The sequence below is a fragment of the Schistocerca piceifrons genome, chromosome X (assembly GCF_021461385.2).
Source record: "Schistocerca piceifrons isolate TAMUIC-IGC-003096 chromosome X, iqSchPice1.1, whole genome shotgun sequence".
NCBI classification, from domain to species: Eukaryota; Metazoa; Arthropoda; class Insecta; order Orthoptera; family Acrididae; genus Schistocerca; species Schistocerca piceifrons.
In genome coordinates, this window is record NC_060149.1 from 606,538,571 (window position 1) to 606,552,702 (window position 14,132).

Below are 14,132 nucleotides of genomic sequence, written 5' to 3' on the forward strand. Positions count from 1 at the left end.
ACTTCCAAGAAAACGAGGGCACATAAATAGAGACATTTCCCTTCACAGGAATTGCATAAATAATTTTTTTACGATTTGGTAACTTATCTGCTAGCGTAAGTTTTTGTGATGCATCACTCTAGTGTTAAGACGTGACATAGGTATTAAAAATGGTCATTTTTACTGTAATATTTTTTCTGCTTGAGTTATGTCATGTTTAGATATAAGTTATTGCATTTGCTGCTGCTGTTTGCCAGTCATAGTGCTACTAAATTTTACTTTACATTACTCTGTTAAGCCAGTTTTACTACTGATTTATTTTTCTCATTGCTGCACATTGGCTCATATTAGTTGTAATGTTGCATTTGCTTGGTAATTTAGATTTACTGTATCTAGGTTTGCCAATTTGCATTTTTTATCATTGCTGTTTGTGTGAACTGTTTTGTGCTGCTGCATTGCCTCGTCCCTTAGTTTAGCATCTGATCTCAGTAGATTTAAGTTAGCTTAAGAGAGAGTAGTCTATGTAAGAGAATGAGTTGCGATGCATTGGAAGAAATGCATTGAGAAGTTATACGAAAAAAGTACAGAAAGCAGGTAAAGGTAGGATTTTCTTGGAAATAAATGATGAGATAAGATAATGGAAAATAAATAATGAGGTAAGAAATATGTGAACATATAAATACAAAAAGCATGCTTGGATAGGATTTTTTTTTGGTGGAAACAAATGTTGAAATAAGACGAAAGATCTATAGAATGAAGTTTTGGGTTGGACTGCAGTACCAAATGTCACACTGAAAACAAACCCTGTCCTGTATTTTTGTGTTATTACACTATGTGAATTTGTGTTTTTCCTGTCTTAATGTGTTATGTTGTAGAATTTTTCTGATAATATGTTATTTTCTTTGTAAAGAGGTTTAGACATTATTTATTCTGTTCTGTTTTAATGCTCATGTGTGAAGTTGATGTTTCGAAAGTTATTCTGATCTTTTATGTATGTACTCATGTCATAATTCCTGTAACACTGATGTATATGTTATTTCGATTCTTTTGTAAAGCCTGTACTACAAATGTTATTTGTATTGTTATGTTCTTTAATGATGTATTTTGTACTTTTGTAATTGTATTCTTATGTTATAAAATTGTAATTGACACCAGTTCATCATATTATTAACTTGTAAGTTCCATTTCACTGCACACGTTTCTGTTGGTCATAGTATATGGACAATATGTGAGAAGAAGGGACTGTTAGTGTTTGCATGTGTGTTAATAATTCAGCAAGGGACTGGATAACAGCATTGCTGGTTCTAAGGACAATTCCAAAAACTTTGTGAGTGCACAAGTGGTGGTTTATGGACTTGCTATATTGTCCGCAAGACTCTCCGATGGTGATTGTGCACCTGCACAGTTGCAACAGATGGCTGCTGGCCGTCTTTACAAGGACTGCAGTGGGTCTGCACCTTTGATGGCCCACCAATACCATTATCTCTACAAGGACTATAGTGGTTCTGCATCTTTGATGGCCCACCAATACCACAATCTCTACCAGGACTACAGTGGGTCTGCTCTTTGATGACCTGCCTATCAATATTCTTCAAAACCTCGACTGACTCTGCGGTGGGTTTGCTCTGTTGTGGCCCATTACCTATCTGAATGTCGAGAGTCAGCACTGTCTTTTCGTTGGAAGGACAACACTACTTCTTCAAGACTGCATGGAAATCCACTACTTCTGTGTGCATTTTCTTCTACTGCTCAGACTTTGAGAAAAACACTGCTATTTTACTGTGATGAACGATCAGGACTGTCTTTATGGACTGTGAGAAAATTTTAGCTTTTGACCAACATTGTATCAATAAGTGTGTGCATTTGATTTCTTTGTTTTTGTAATTATGAAAAATTTTATCAAATCATTATTGGCCACTGCCCAAAACAATTTGTAAAATTTTTTGTGGGGAGCATGGGGGCTATGTAAGTAGGCTGTTTATGTTTTCTTATTGGCAACGTTACGTAGCGCTCTGTATGAAAATCACTGGCTGTGCTGTGTGCAGTCTGTGGCTAGTTTGCATTGTTGTCTGCCATTGTAGTGTTGGGCAGCTGGATGTGAACAGCGCGTAGCGTTGCGCAGCTGGAGGTGAGCCGCCAGCAGTGGTGGATGTGGGGAGAGAGATGGCGGAGTTTTGAAATTTGTAAGACTGGATGTCATGAACTGCTATATATATTATGACTATTAAGGTAAATACATTGTTTGTTCTCTATTAAAATCTTTCATTTGCTAACTATGCCTATCAGTAGTTAGTGCCTTCCGCAGTTTGAATCTTTTATTTAGCTGGCAGTAGTGGCGCTCGCTGTATTGCAGTAGTTCGAGTAACGAAGATTTTTGTGAGGTAAGTGATTTGTGAAAGGTATAGGTTAATGTTAGTCAGGGCCATTCTTTTTTAGGGATTATTGAAAGTCAGATTGCGTTGCGCTAAAAATATTGTGTGTCAGTTTAAGCACAGTCATGTATAATTGTTGAAAGCGGACGTTTCAAAGGAATACTTTGTGCATTGAATTTGACAGCTTAACAAGGTTTTAAATGATTTCGGTAATTAAAAATTATGTTTATGGTCGCAATAATCAAGAGCAGGAACTACTGACCTATAAAAAAATGTAGTCATATGTTGGCCTATCGAGATACGTTACTGAAATTATCAGTCAGTGGCAAAATATCTTAAGGAAGGAGAATGGGGTCGTAATGTTCAGTTACCACCCTAGCTGTCTCGGCAACTAACAAACCACGTAACAAGATGTGGGTGAGCTCCACCAAAAGGGAAGAGCTGATGTGTTCACCTACCCTAGACGCTCGCATATTTCCAGACGACAGAACTAAAGGAGGGCACAGACAGGTTCGTGAGGATTATAGGCCCTTGCCTGCTCCATTGGTGTTGGCTGCTGCACCAGCTGGCGGTCGGAGCGCTGCTTCGCTTCTGAGAGCAGTGAAATCTGTACAGACTGGATGTACGTGCAAAAGTACTTCAAAATGTATTCTCTGCTTTCGCACAAATACATTTGTGTGTGTATGTGTGTGTGTGTGTGTGTGTGTGTGTGTGTGTGAGTGTGTGTTAAATTTTGGAAATTTGTGGTAAGATCTTATGGGACCAATCTGCTGAGGTCATCGATCCCTAAGCTTACACACTACTTCATCTAACTTAAACTAATTTACGCTAAGGACCACACACCCACACCCATACCCGAGGGAGGTCTCGAACCTCCGATGGAGAGAGCCGCGCAACCCGTGACAAGACGCCTCATACCGCGTTCGTATTGACACAAGTAGAACAGGTGATCATAGCCTAAAATTGACAACAATAAAATGTTTATTAATAAGTATTTTCATGTTAATTTTATTTATGGTCACGAGCCAAGAGAGATGACGACAAAGTAATAACGTTCTTCAGGTTAAATATATTTTTCATCATTTTTACGACTCATTAACTATTGGCATGGATTACAAATTATCGCTAAGATGACGATTTCTATTAAAACAAACTCTTTCTGTATAGTTGCCCGCTATCACGCGCTGGCATACGACTGGAGGGTGAAACAGTCACACTCACTTTTTATCTGGACTTTAAGGAGAGAACAAGCGTTTCGGCAACCGGTATAGCTTGCCAGCAAGCCACGTTGTCGTTTAACTGAGTGCTGAAGAATCAGAATAATACCGAGGACCACTATATCGAAGAGAAATTACGACCTTAATTTTTCTATTAATGAGTCACGATATCACAGTCACTAATTTAATGATGGTCGGCGAAATGTTGCTGGAAGTTTCACTGGGTCATAAGTTAACCTATCCTTTGGATGCAGGCGAGACGGTGTCATTTCTCACTGCCTTTAATTTAATTTGTTAACAGGGTTTCCACAAATCATTTCGTCTGTATTACGGGGTAAATTAGCGTATTAACGCGTGTTCCAATTCAAAACACTAAATTTTCGTGTTCGTAGTCTTAAGCGTGAAAAGTTCGTAAGAAGGGAAATCGCGAAATGGGTTTAAATTTATTTACGATGAACTTTGGATAAATTTCGTCTTGATTTGTTTGTTTGCGTTTTTGTTTCATGTAAAAGATAAAGATCGAAGAAGTCAGCGTTTATAAACGTAACTTTGTACAAGAATATTCAGTGGTAGAAGTCACGACCGGTTGGTCTAGCTTGTTTACGCGCATTCACGAGTGTAAACACAGCGGTAACAAGTCACTCATACGTAAAAAGACATAAAACACGTAATTGGTTTTAGTAGACCGACCAACAGTGAGAAATTTGCATGCTGTCGTGTGTTAGTTAATAGTTTGGGATTGGCCTGTGGAACATTGCGAGTAGCACAGGTACGTACTATCCAGCCCCTTTACAAGAGAACATTCCCAACTATAAATGAATGATCTTGATGAAACGTGGGGGGAGTGTAGAGGGGACAAGATAATGCAATATGTATTTTTTTGTCTGTGCTCTGTTTCACTTTTAAAATCTAAACATTCATTATTATTCTAATTATTTATTTTACTTATGATTCTTTTATGTTTTAATTTAAGTTTAAGTTTTACGTTCAATTTACTTTTTGTTGTTTTTCAGTTTACCTTATCGCATATATGTTTCTTGTTAACTGAAAGTAGTTATTAACTCATTATGATGATACAAAATCATTACAGCTATCACCTGTAGATAATTGCTTAAAACAAGTTTCTTCTTACACCATGCACATAAAATGAATGAAATCAATTCACATAATATACACGACGGGGAACACACATAAAACAAACATCAGTGGGGTCTGAAATGGTCGCAGGCAGCGCTCTGAACTCCCCGATTTGTGTCAGGCATATTTCAGTACTTTGGTAAGCCTTGACAAAGAGAACTAATTATGTATTAGTGACTGTAGCTTGATTATATTGTTTCTGAAGCGGTGAATTACATCAAAAGATCTAGATCTGAAAATCTTCTCACGAAGTTCTTCGAACACCGAAAGCCATACACGTCCCATGGCCGTATCTGTGCCTTCGAGCCTTTTGCGGTAACTACAAATTTCTTGTCCTTGGGTACGGTGGTCAGAATGGTTTTTTACTCTGACCGCCCGCGTTTACATAGTTTTAAAAGAAACTAATGCCGAGATTTGACTGAAAATTCGACAGTCTCTTTTTGAAGCACCCAGTTGTCCTTGTGACAGCATCTAAACCTGGTGAACCCACATCTGGCCTGGTCAAGAAACATTTGAAAGACGTTTTCTCTCCCAGAGAGGTCGAAACATCTGTATTACGGTTAGATTCTTGGGGGTGGTAAATGTGAAAGAACCGTTTAGAGCAGGCTCCGCGGGCATAAGGCGTGTAGTTCAGCATCCCGTACGCGACCTTGTGTCGCCAGTGTCGGCATAGGAGCGAGGGTGAGAGCTGCGGACCGAGTGAGACAGCACACCACTGCTCTGCGCTGGACTGTCCCGCGGTCAGAACCAACGTGAACAAAATAGCAGAGGAAGCGCACCTCTGTAAAAGGGTAAAACAAGCATACCATTTACTGTTTAGGTAATAATTAGTGTTCGTGTGGCAGAATTAGTACGCAACGCTTCAGAAAACAATATCCAAAGCAAGAATCGAAGAATAACTTAGTAGTTTTCTGACCCACGTGTTGATTCTATTAGTATTGCACATGCACACTCAACATATGTACAGTAGGCGTCCTCTGAAAGATATATTGCACATGCACACTCGTCATATGTACAGTAGGCGTCCTCTGAAAGATATATCAATTTCTTAAACGAAATAATGTCATAAACATTCAGTTTTAGAAATAATTTTACGTAGGGGATATAGAGTACCATTCTTAACGTTAGTAGTTACAAGTAAATATTTTTTGTCGTACTTCGTGCTACAGCTTTTTGTATCCCTATTCAGAGTTTAGACATTGGAGCCTTAGTCTGCTGTTTTGTATGTAATAATTTTAATTGATCAAGTTTGAAAACTTATTAAAAATAGAATTAACGTTATAAAAACATGTAATACTTACAGTCAACATTGTTAAAGAAAACAATTAACATTTTACATGTTTTTCTTTTTCGAGGAAATGGTTTTGTCTAGGTTTGGTACAATAGTCCGGGAGACTGCTAAGCTCTGAGAATTAGTCAAATTTTTATCGCTAAGTAGTGAACGATTCTTAGTTTTAGCAAGCTTTCAAAGGGAGAAAAAGCACTTACAATTACGCGTGCAATCAAATTTTGAGAGAACTTGGGCCACGTGCTTGTGAATATTTCTCTTGTGGAAAGCAGCTGTAAAAGTCGTCCAAAGTTTTACGCACAAGGAAGCGGTCATTCAGGCGGATATCGCACTGCAGGTCAATCAGCTCCAGTTGAAGCACTTGTGAGACGTCCTCTGCCCGAATGGAAAACGGGCGAACAAATAGATCTAAGGCCTGTTGAAGCTCACTTCTCTCCAAAAATCTGTTTTCAAACCGTTCTTGTAATTCGCAAATGATTTGAACATAATCTGAAAAATCCACATCTTCTTTAACCCTGTCTAATGCAGGGAAGTGTCCATAATTCTCCTCGCGCAACTCTTTTTCCCACATAATAAGTCTTTTTTTTAAATGCTTGAATCGTCTTCACTAAATCAACAACAGAGTGATTTTCGCTTTGTAGCGAAATGTTCAAAGTATTTAACTGACCAGTTAGGTCACTTAAAAAAGCCAAATTCGCCACCCACTTAAAATCACGAAGTAATTCTTATAGACGTCCTTTCATTTCTAAAAAGGTATTGCTTTCGTCTCTCACGGAGAAAAACGATGGAGCACCTAACCTCTGCTCATCCATCTTACTTCGGCGTGGTAGGGGATGTCCGAGTATTCCGCTTCGATATCAGCCAGCAATTCTTTAAAATGGCGGTATGTGAGTCCATGCGAGCGAAGATAATTAACTGTTCGAACAACTGTGTCCATAACATTTTTTATGTTGACAATCTTCGCACAAAGTGCCTTCTGGTGTATCAGACAATGGACTGCTGCGAATAAGAACAACCGACTTCAGCCAGTTTTGACCTGACGTAACTCAGGAATCCAGTGCCTATCCCTCGTAGCGCAGGGGCTCCATCCGTTGTTACACTGGTCAGACGTTCCCATTTTAAACCCCTTGACTCGAGCACGTTTAGCACGGCTAGAAAATATCCAAACCCGTCGTTGTGTCTTTTAATGGCATAAAATCGAGAAATTCTTCGGTGACACATATAATGCCGCCGACACCCCGAATGAATATGTCGAGCTGAGATATATCCGCAACCTCCGAAGACTCGTCAAGAGCCATAGAAAATGAAACGAAGTTTGCCGCTCTCTCCATTAATTGCTGCTCCGTATCTGAGGCCATATCTTCGACTCGGCGAGCACCAGTTTTTTCAAATTTTTCCGTGAGGTCTGCAGGACATATAAAAGCCCCCGAGTCGATGAGGCCGCAAAGGGTTTCCCTGCTTTCGCAATTCTCAGTGAGCATTTGTAGCTTGCACTCAAACTTTCAACACCTGTTTCCTGCTCCTACTAAGGCATGTCCGCCACTGGTAGCTAAGTGGTCTGTGCAACGGACTGTCAAGCTTAACGGCCCGGGTTCGATTCCCGCATGATTCGGGGATTTTTCTCCACTCAGGGACTGTGTGTTGTGTTGTCCTCATCATCATCATTTCATCTCCATCGACGCGCAAGTCGCCGAAGAGGCCTGAACTCGAAAGACTTACACCAGGCGAACGGTCTACCCGGCGGGAGGCCCTACCCACACGGCATTTCCATTGTTACCACGGCATAAGAAAACTAAAAAAATCCTGTTTTTAAAACACTTTTATCATTTTAGCATTTGTTTCATTCATTGAAACTCGAATAAAAAATTAACAAAAACATATTGGTTTTGGGTGAGTTTTCCCCCTGTTCCTCTGAAAAGAGAAAAGATTCTAGCAAGGACAGTTATATATGGTCGCAAAATAAATGTTTATCTATTGGAATATTTGCGTTTTAATTAATTGAAAACATAGATCAAATTACAACATACGTTTTCCCATTCATCAAAACCCAAATACACAAAAACAAAGAATGACTCTTAATGACACTTTGCTGTCCAAGAGAGCGTTGTGACGGCTTTTCAGAAAGCGGCAAAAAATAATGCACCTGAAACTTTTTTTATGACCTTGCAACGCCTTTTAAAGCAACCCAAGTATACAAATTGACCGAAAAGAAATGTTCCTTGATGATGACAATCTGATATTCGATAGCTGGCATATTGCTAAGCGACATATCAGATTTATAAAACATAGTTTTATTTATCATATTTATAAATAATAAAGAGTCATACGATAGGAAACGCTTACGTTCACTGTAATGCAGCTTGAAATTTTCTTTCAGTTCTTCAAGCTTTGACTGGCGTTCCTCTTGCGACAAATTTTCGAAATGATCTGTGTGACAGGTATTAAAGTGCCGTTCAGTCGAGTACTATTTTAAACACATGAGGTTCAGATGACATACTAAACATTTGGCATGATTTTCGACAGCACTACAAGAGAAATTAATAATGCGGCCGTGCCGCTCCGTTTTTTTTTTTTTTTTTTTTTCCTTCTGCTGTTAACCGCCCATCTCGATCTACTGGCTTTGTGTCGTAACAATGCTTTTGACCTCTGCTGGCGCGGCGGTGCGTCTTCCATACGAAGCGTGCGTACAGCGGCATGGTGAGGCGCGGCGGGCGGACCGCACGGTCAGCGTACCAGGTGTACAGTTTGGACGAGCCTGGTTTAGAGCATCAAACCTGAAGACAAGGAACTCATTCACCTTATGATCCCAAAGGGCTCGACGGCACAGGTAGTCACTGGATGTATACACCTTTCGATGTTGGAAGAACTTGGTGAGAGAAATATGAGTGAAATAAGTTTTAGTGGCAGTGGCATTGACAGATAGCTGAAGTCATGAAAACTGAACAAAGCTCCAGGATTCGATGGAATCACTATCAGATACTACACTGACGTAGCCCCTCTTTTAACTATAATCCATCGTAGATCCCTCGAACAAAATATCAATGCCCAGTAGTTGGAAGAAAACACTGGTCACACCCATTTACAATAGGACAGTAGAAATGATCCAAGAAATTACCGTCCAATATCCTTAACACCTATCTGTTCGGAATCTTAATACACATTCCAACCTCAGCCATAATAAGCTATTTCGAACAGAGTGATCCCCTCCATGCCTACCAGCATGGATTCCGGAAACATCGATCATGTGAAACAAACTCGCACTTTTCTCACATGGCTTACTGGAACATTTGGATCAGGGCAATTAAGTAGATGCAGTATTTCTTGATTTTCGAAAAGCATTTGACTCAGTACAACATCTGCGCTTATTATCAAAACTACGATCTGTGTGTACCAAGTGAAATTTGTGAACTAAATTGAGATTTTTTTGATAGGGGAGACGTAGTTACCTTTCTCGGATGGAGAGTTATCGACAGATATAGAAGTAATTCGAGTGAGCGCCAGAGATGTGTATTGTGGGGCCCTTGCTCTTCATGTTATATATTAATAACCTTACGGTCAGTATTAATAGTAACCTCAGACTTTTTGCAGATGATGCAGTTATCTATATTGAAGTACTGTCTGAAGCAAGCTTCATAAATAGATCTTGATAACGTTTCACAACGAAGCGAATATTGACAACTTGCTTTAAATGTTCTGATACGTAAAATTGTGCACTTTGAAAAACGGAAAAATGTAGGATCATATGGTTACAATATCAATGGGTCACAGCTGGAATCGGTTAATTCATACAAATATCTGGGTATAACACTTTGTAGGATGTGAAATGGAATGAGCACACAGGCTCAGTTGTGGGTAAAACAAATGGCAAGTCTCGGTATACTGGTGGAATAGTAGGGAAATGCCATCAGCCTACTAACGAGATTGCTTACATATCACTCGTAACTGTCATAGAATATTACTCAAGTGTGTGGGATCCGTACCAAATAGGACTAACAGTTAATATTGAACGTATGCAGAGAAGGGCAGTACGAGTGGTCTGATCCGTGGGAGTGTGTCACAGAGATGCTGAAGGAACTAAACTGGCAGACTTGAAGACTCGTATCCCTCCCGTAGATGTACCCCCTGGCACGCACTTCACAGTGGTTTGCAGAGTATGAATATAGCTGCAGATGTAGAACTCGGAACCAGTTCGCATCGACACCACACAAAAAGCAGAACAGACCAGACCAGATCAGACCACTTATCGAACACAAAACCAGAAACATAATGATAAAAACTCATTCGAAAAATATCGCATCTTGGTTTCAAAACCGCGTAAGTCTGATGGCCTAAACCATCACCCAAAGGTAACAAATGCATTAGTGGCTAGTCAAAGAGATTGCTTACTATAGTACAAACATACAGAACAAGTCGTCACTTGTAAAAAGCAAAAGCATTGTCAGCAAAAAATGAAATCGCAAATTAACAGGCAACGTTCAAAGTCTAAAGAATTGCTTTGCGTGTCAGTTATAAGTTTTCAGACAATCTGTTTAGTATTACTTCGCTAGACTGTTTTTCTTACCACCTTTTATGTATGCCTAGTTTTCTGAGTCGATACTGGTTGGCTTTAAGTCACCACTTACTACTGCTATGTGATCGGGGTATTTCCATGGTATCGAGTTTAGGCTATCTTTTAATGACTCTATAATCCATTTGGCCGATTCTGGTGGTTGATAGAAACATCCGACGGTTAATTTAACTCCAAAGACACCAATTACTCTTACGCATAATAGTTCGCGTTTGCATTCGTTTTGAACATCACTGGACTTAATGCTTCTGTTTATCGCTGTAAACACTCCTATTCCTCATCAGTCTAATCTCTTCTTCCGATATACGTTACATGTGAAAATTTCCCTACTCTCTACTTCGGGCTTCAACTATCAGTTTCTATTTGGAAATGCGGGCAACTACTTTCTAGTAGCGTCGCAAGCGTTGGGACTTTGCAGCGAATACTCCCGCCGTTAATATTTCGAATCCTCTCCCTCCAGATTTGCTATCCTGCCTGTTGATGCAACTGGTGTACCGTGCGTACCTGCTCTATCCAGTGCGACTTCAAAGTCTCTGCCGTGTAGCATAGGTCGAGGAATCTACAGCCAGCCTTGTCACAGCACCAGCGAAGTCTCTCGCTTAAACTCATAGACCAACCACTCAGCTCCAGACCAGAGGATCTTCTTGGGAAGGATGCTGCATATCGACAGCTGTACTAGGCCTCACGAAAGGGGCTACATATCTTCAGTGTCTGTGGACTCAGAATGGTCTCAGAGCCCAGAAGACAGACATCGACGGTGGTGACGTGAGCGGCGATCAGCAGCTCACTGCAGCCTGTGCTCTCAATTGCCTCCTGGATGGCCTCTTCCACCTGGCGGACCAAGGATGCACATAGAAGAGACGTTTGGTTCATTTACGTCCCCTGACACTTGTTTCTTAAGAAGGGCCATCACCACTAGAGCAACATCTGTTACGTATCTAAGTATATACTACAACTATGATAAATATCAGCAAAATCATGGTCCGTTTTGTCTATGCTTCCCTTGACGAAGTCTACAGACAGAAGACGGACACGGTGAGCGTCCGGTTACGACCACCTGTCTACTACTGCCTTACAGCAGGTATCCAAGATTCAGAGGCGAGAAACGAGGCAGTGACTACAACCAAATTCCGAAGGCACAACGCCTTACTGTCGAAGCGAGGTTCATGAACACCCATATACAGCCGCCAACGCCGATACCACGCTTCCACGTTCTCGCAAACATCGCTCAAGCAAAAAATACGAGTGTCGTTGAAAAACGATCATTTGGTCTAAATGCAGAGCACAGCCTGCGAGTCCATCTAGACTGTACACACCAAGTATCCGTGGCAGTAAAGAATTGCAAGACATTAAAAAAGGCTGTGTGGTGACTTGAAATGAAACGTACAGTTAAATAATGGGACAAAAAGTTGTATGGCCCTTAATGTAAAGATGTTTGTCACATACATTGTTCTTCATTTCGATTATGTACATTGACTAAGGTTGTAGCAGGCACCGTTTCGCTTATAATTATAAATAAATTCTATTTTATTTAGATGGAATTGTATGACGTCGGTTTAGGTAGTGAAATTTCTGCACTCAGCTCATTGCAAAGATTTTTATTTCTAACTTAATTTTATGCGTGAAACTTGTCATGATTTCAGTTTAGTAATCTGTGTAACCATATTGGTGATCTCTATATAAATATTATTGTCCTTGCGAATCAAAGATTTAATGGCAAAACTTACGGATATGTTACAATAGCAGTGATACTAATTTCTGCCAATTATTTTTAGATTATCATCTGTTACCTGAAAACCACGATTAACCACTAATTACTGGTTGCATATTGTATACAGTTCATTGCAATTCTATGTAATATTTGTAATTTATCTATGTCTTGTAATATTAGAACAATTTTCTCTATGGACTAGTAACTGATAACCCACACTTCCTTTCTCTTTTCTTCTGTTTTCATTTTAATGGGCTGCTTGTCTGCCATCACATCACTCACCAAAAGTAATTTGTCGAATCTGAGGATATATTATTCCCCCAAATGACCCATAAATTGATTTATATTTTCTATACAAATATCGTTTCTGCATCGATACTTTCTGTTTGCAATAACTGCTGTTTTGAATACAGTCTATGGAACCCTGAGTAGGCGACACAATAGTAGCTGTGGTTCACACGCTAGCCCAGTGTGAAGTTTTGGGCACTTTTTTCAGTTCTTTCCCAGTAACTTCTCTCTTGCGTCGTACGACAAAGGGTACTCAGAACTTCTTAAAATTTCTTGTAGAAATTCGAATATTCTGTACTTTTCACGGATTAAACGTCTTTTTACACCAGATACTTACCAAGACACAGCCTCGCAAGGGAAAGGCAAATTTCTCAAATAGTCAGAAACTGCAAAATTTGCTCCTTTTAGCATTATTAGTTCAATTTTATCGTATTTTTAAAAGCGTAATGATATGTACCTTGTGCCTCTAAAGGTGAACGATTATCATCACCAAGAAGCTGTCTCTCACTGCCCCCCCACCCCCACCCCGCCCCTCCGGTCAATAGGATGTTCATTTCCGCTTGGGTTGGAGAGCTGAGTGGCCAGGTGGGGAGGTGTACTGGGAAAATCCATTGCGGTCGGTACCCTTCACCTCTTCCCCCCTGCCGCCACCCTACGTTACTGCCTCAGCTGTTGTTGAAAACGAGACATCTTCACATGGTATTGAGGTCCTACAGCTTTGCTATGGATTCAATAATTTCGCATGTGTACCCTAATTGAAAATGTTATTATCGTAGAATGAACGTGGGATTGGAAACTGCACTTGGAATGTGTCGAAGAAACATTTCCCTATTTCCCTGCACTAAGTAATTGAATATGCTAAGAGTGCCCATTTGTATTTCACTGACACAAAGACAAAAGGAATCCTCAGGAAATTTACAAATCTATGGCTGTAGGATCATTCAGTATTCGTCCTACTGAAAAATTCTGGTCGGGCACCTGATCGAACATGACCTTATAAAATGTCCTCCTGAAGGCACTGAGGAATTACGGAAGGCTGTCTCACGGTCGCTGATAACAGATAGTGTGTGATCTCGATGGACTTCAAGTATGCTGTGCCTCCACCATCTTTGTAAACAAATGGAGATATTCACTGAGGTACATTCAGCAGCATCTGAACAACATGAAAATACGAGAGCTTCCCGTGTAACCAGTGTTGTTTCGACATCTATCATTCCTTTCGATACACGTAGCCTTAGATATGCCGTATAGGGAGAACATTCATTAACCAACTGCAGGGCCGGATTTCTGACTGGAAATGGAGGAAAAATAAGAATCGTTACCACGGTAGATGGAGCTGATGAATGGATCCTCTGGCCACGTGCTCTCTGTAGCCCGCAGATGATGAATATGCAGACTGACGATGCCAGTTCTGGTAAAGGTTGCTTCATCGGTAAAGAGGACTATGACAGAAATCCCATAATTGTGAAAGTCTGGAGCAAAAGTTATCGACAAAATCCATCCCGTAGAGGGAAATAAGCTGCTGATAATCTTTGCACTCGTTGCAGATGATAGAGATAGTAGCGTTTATCAT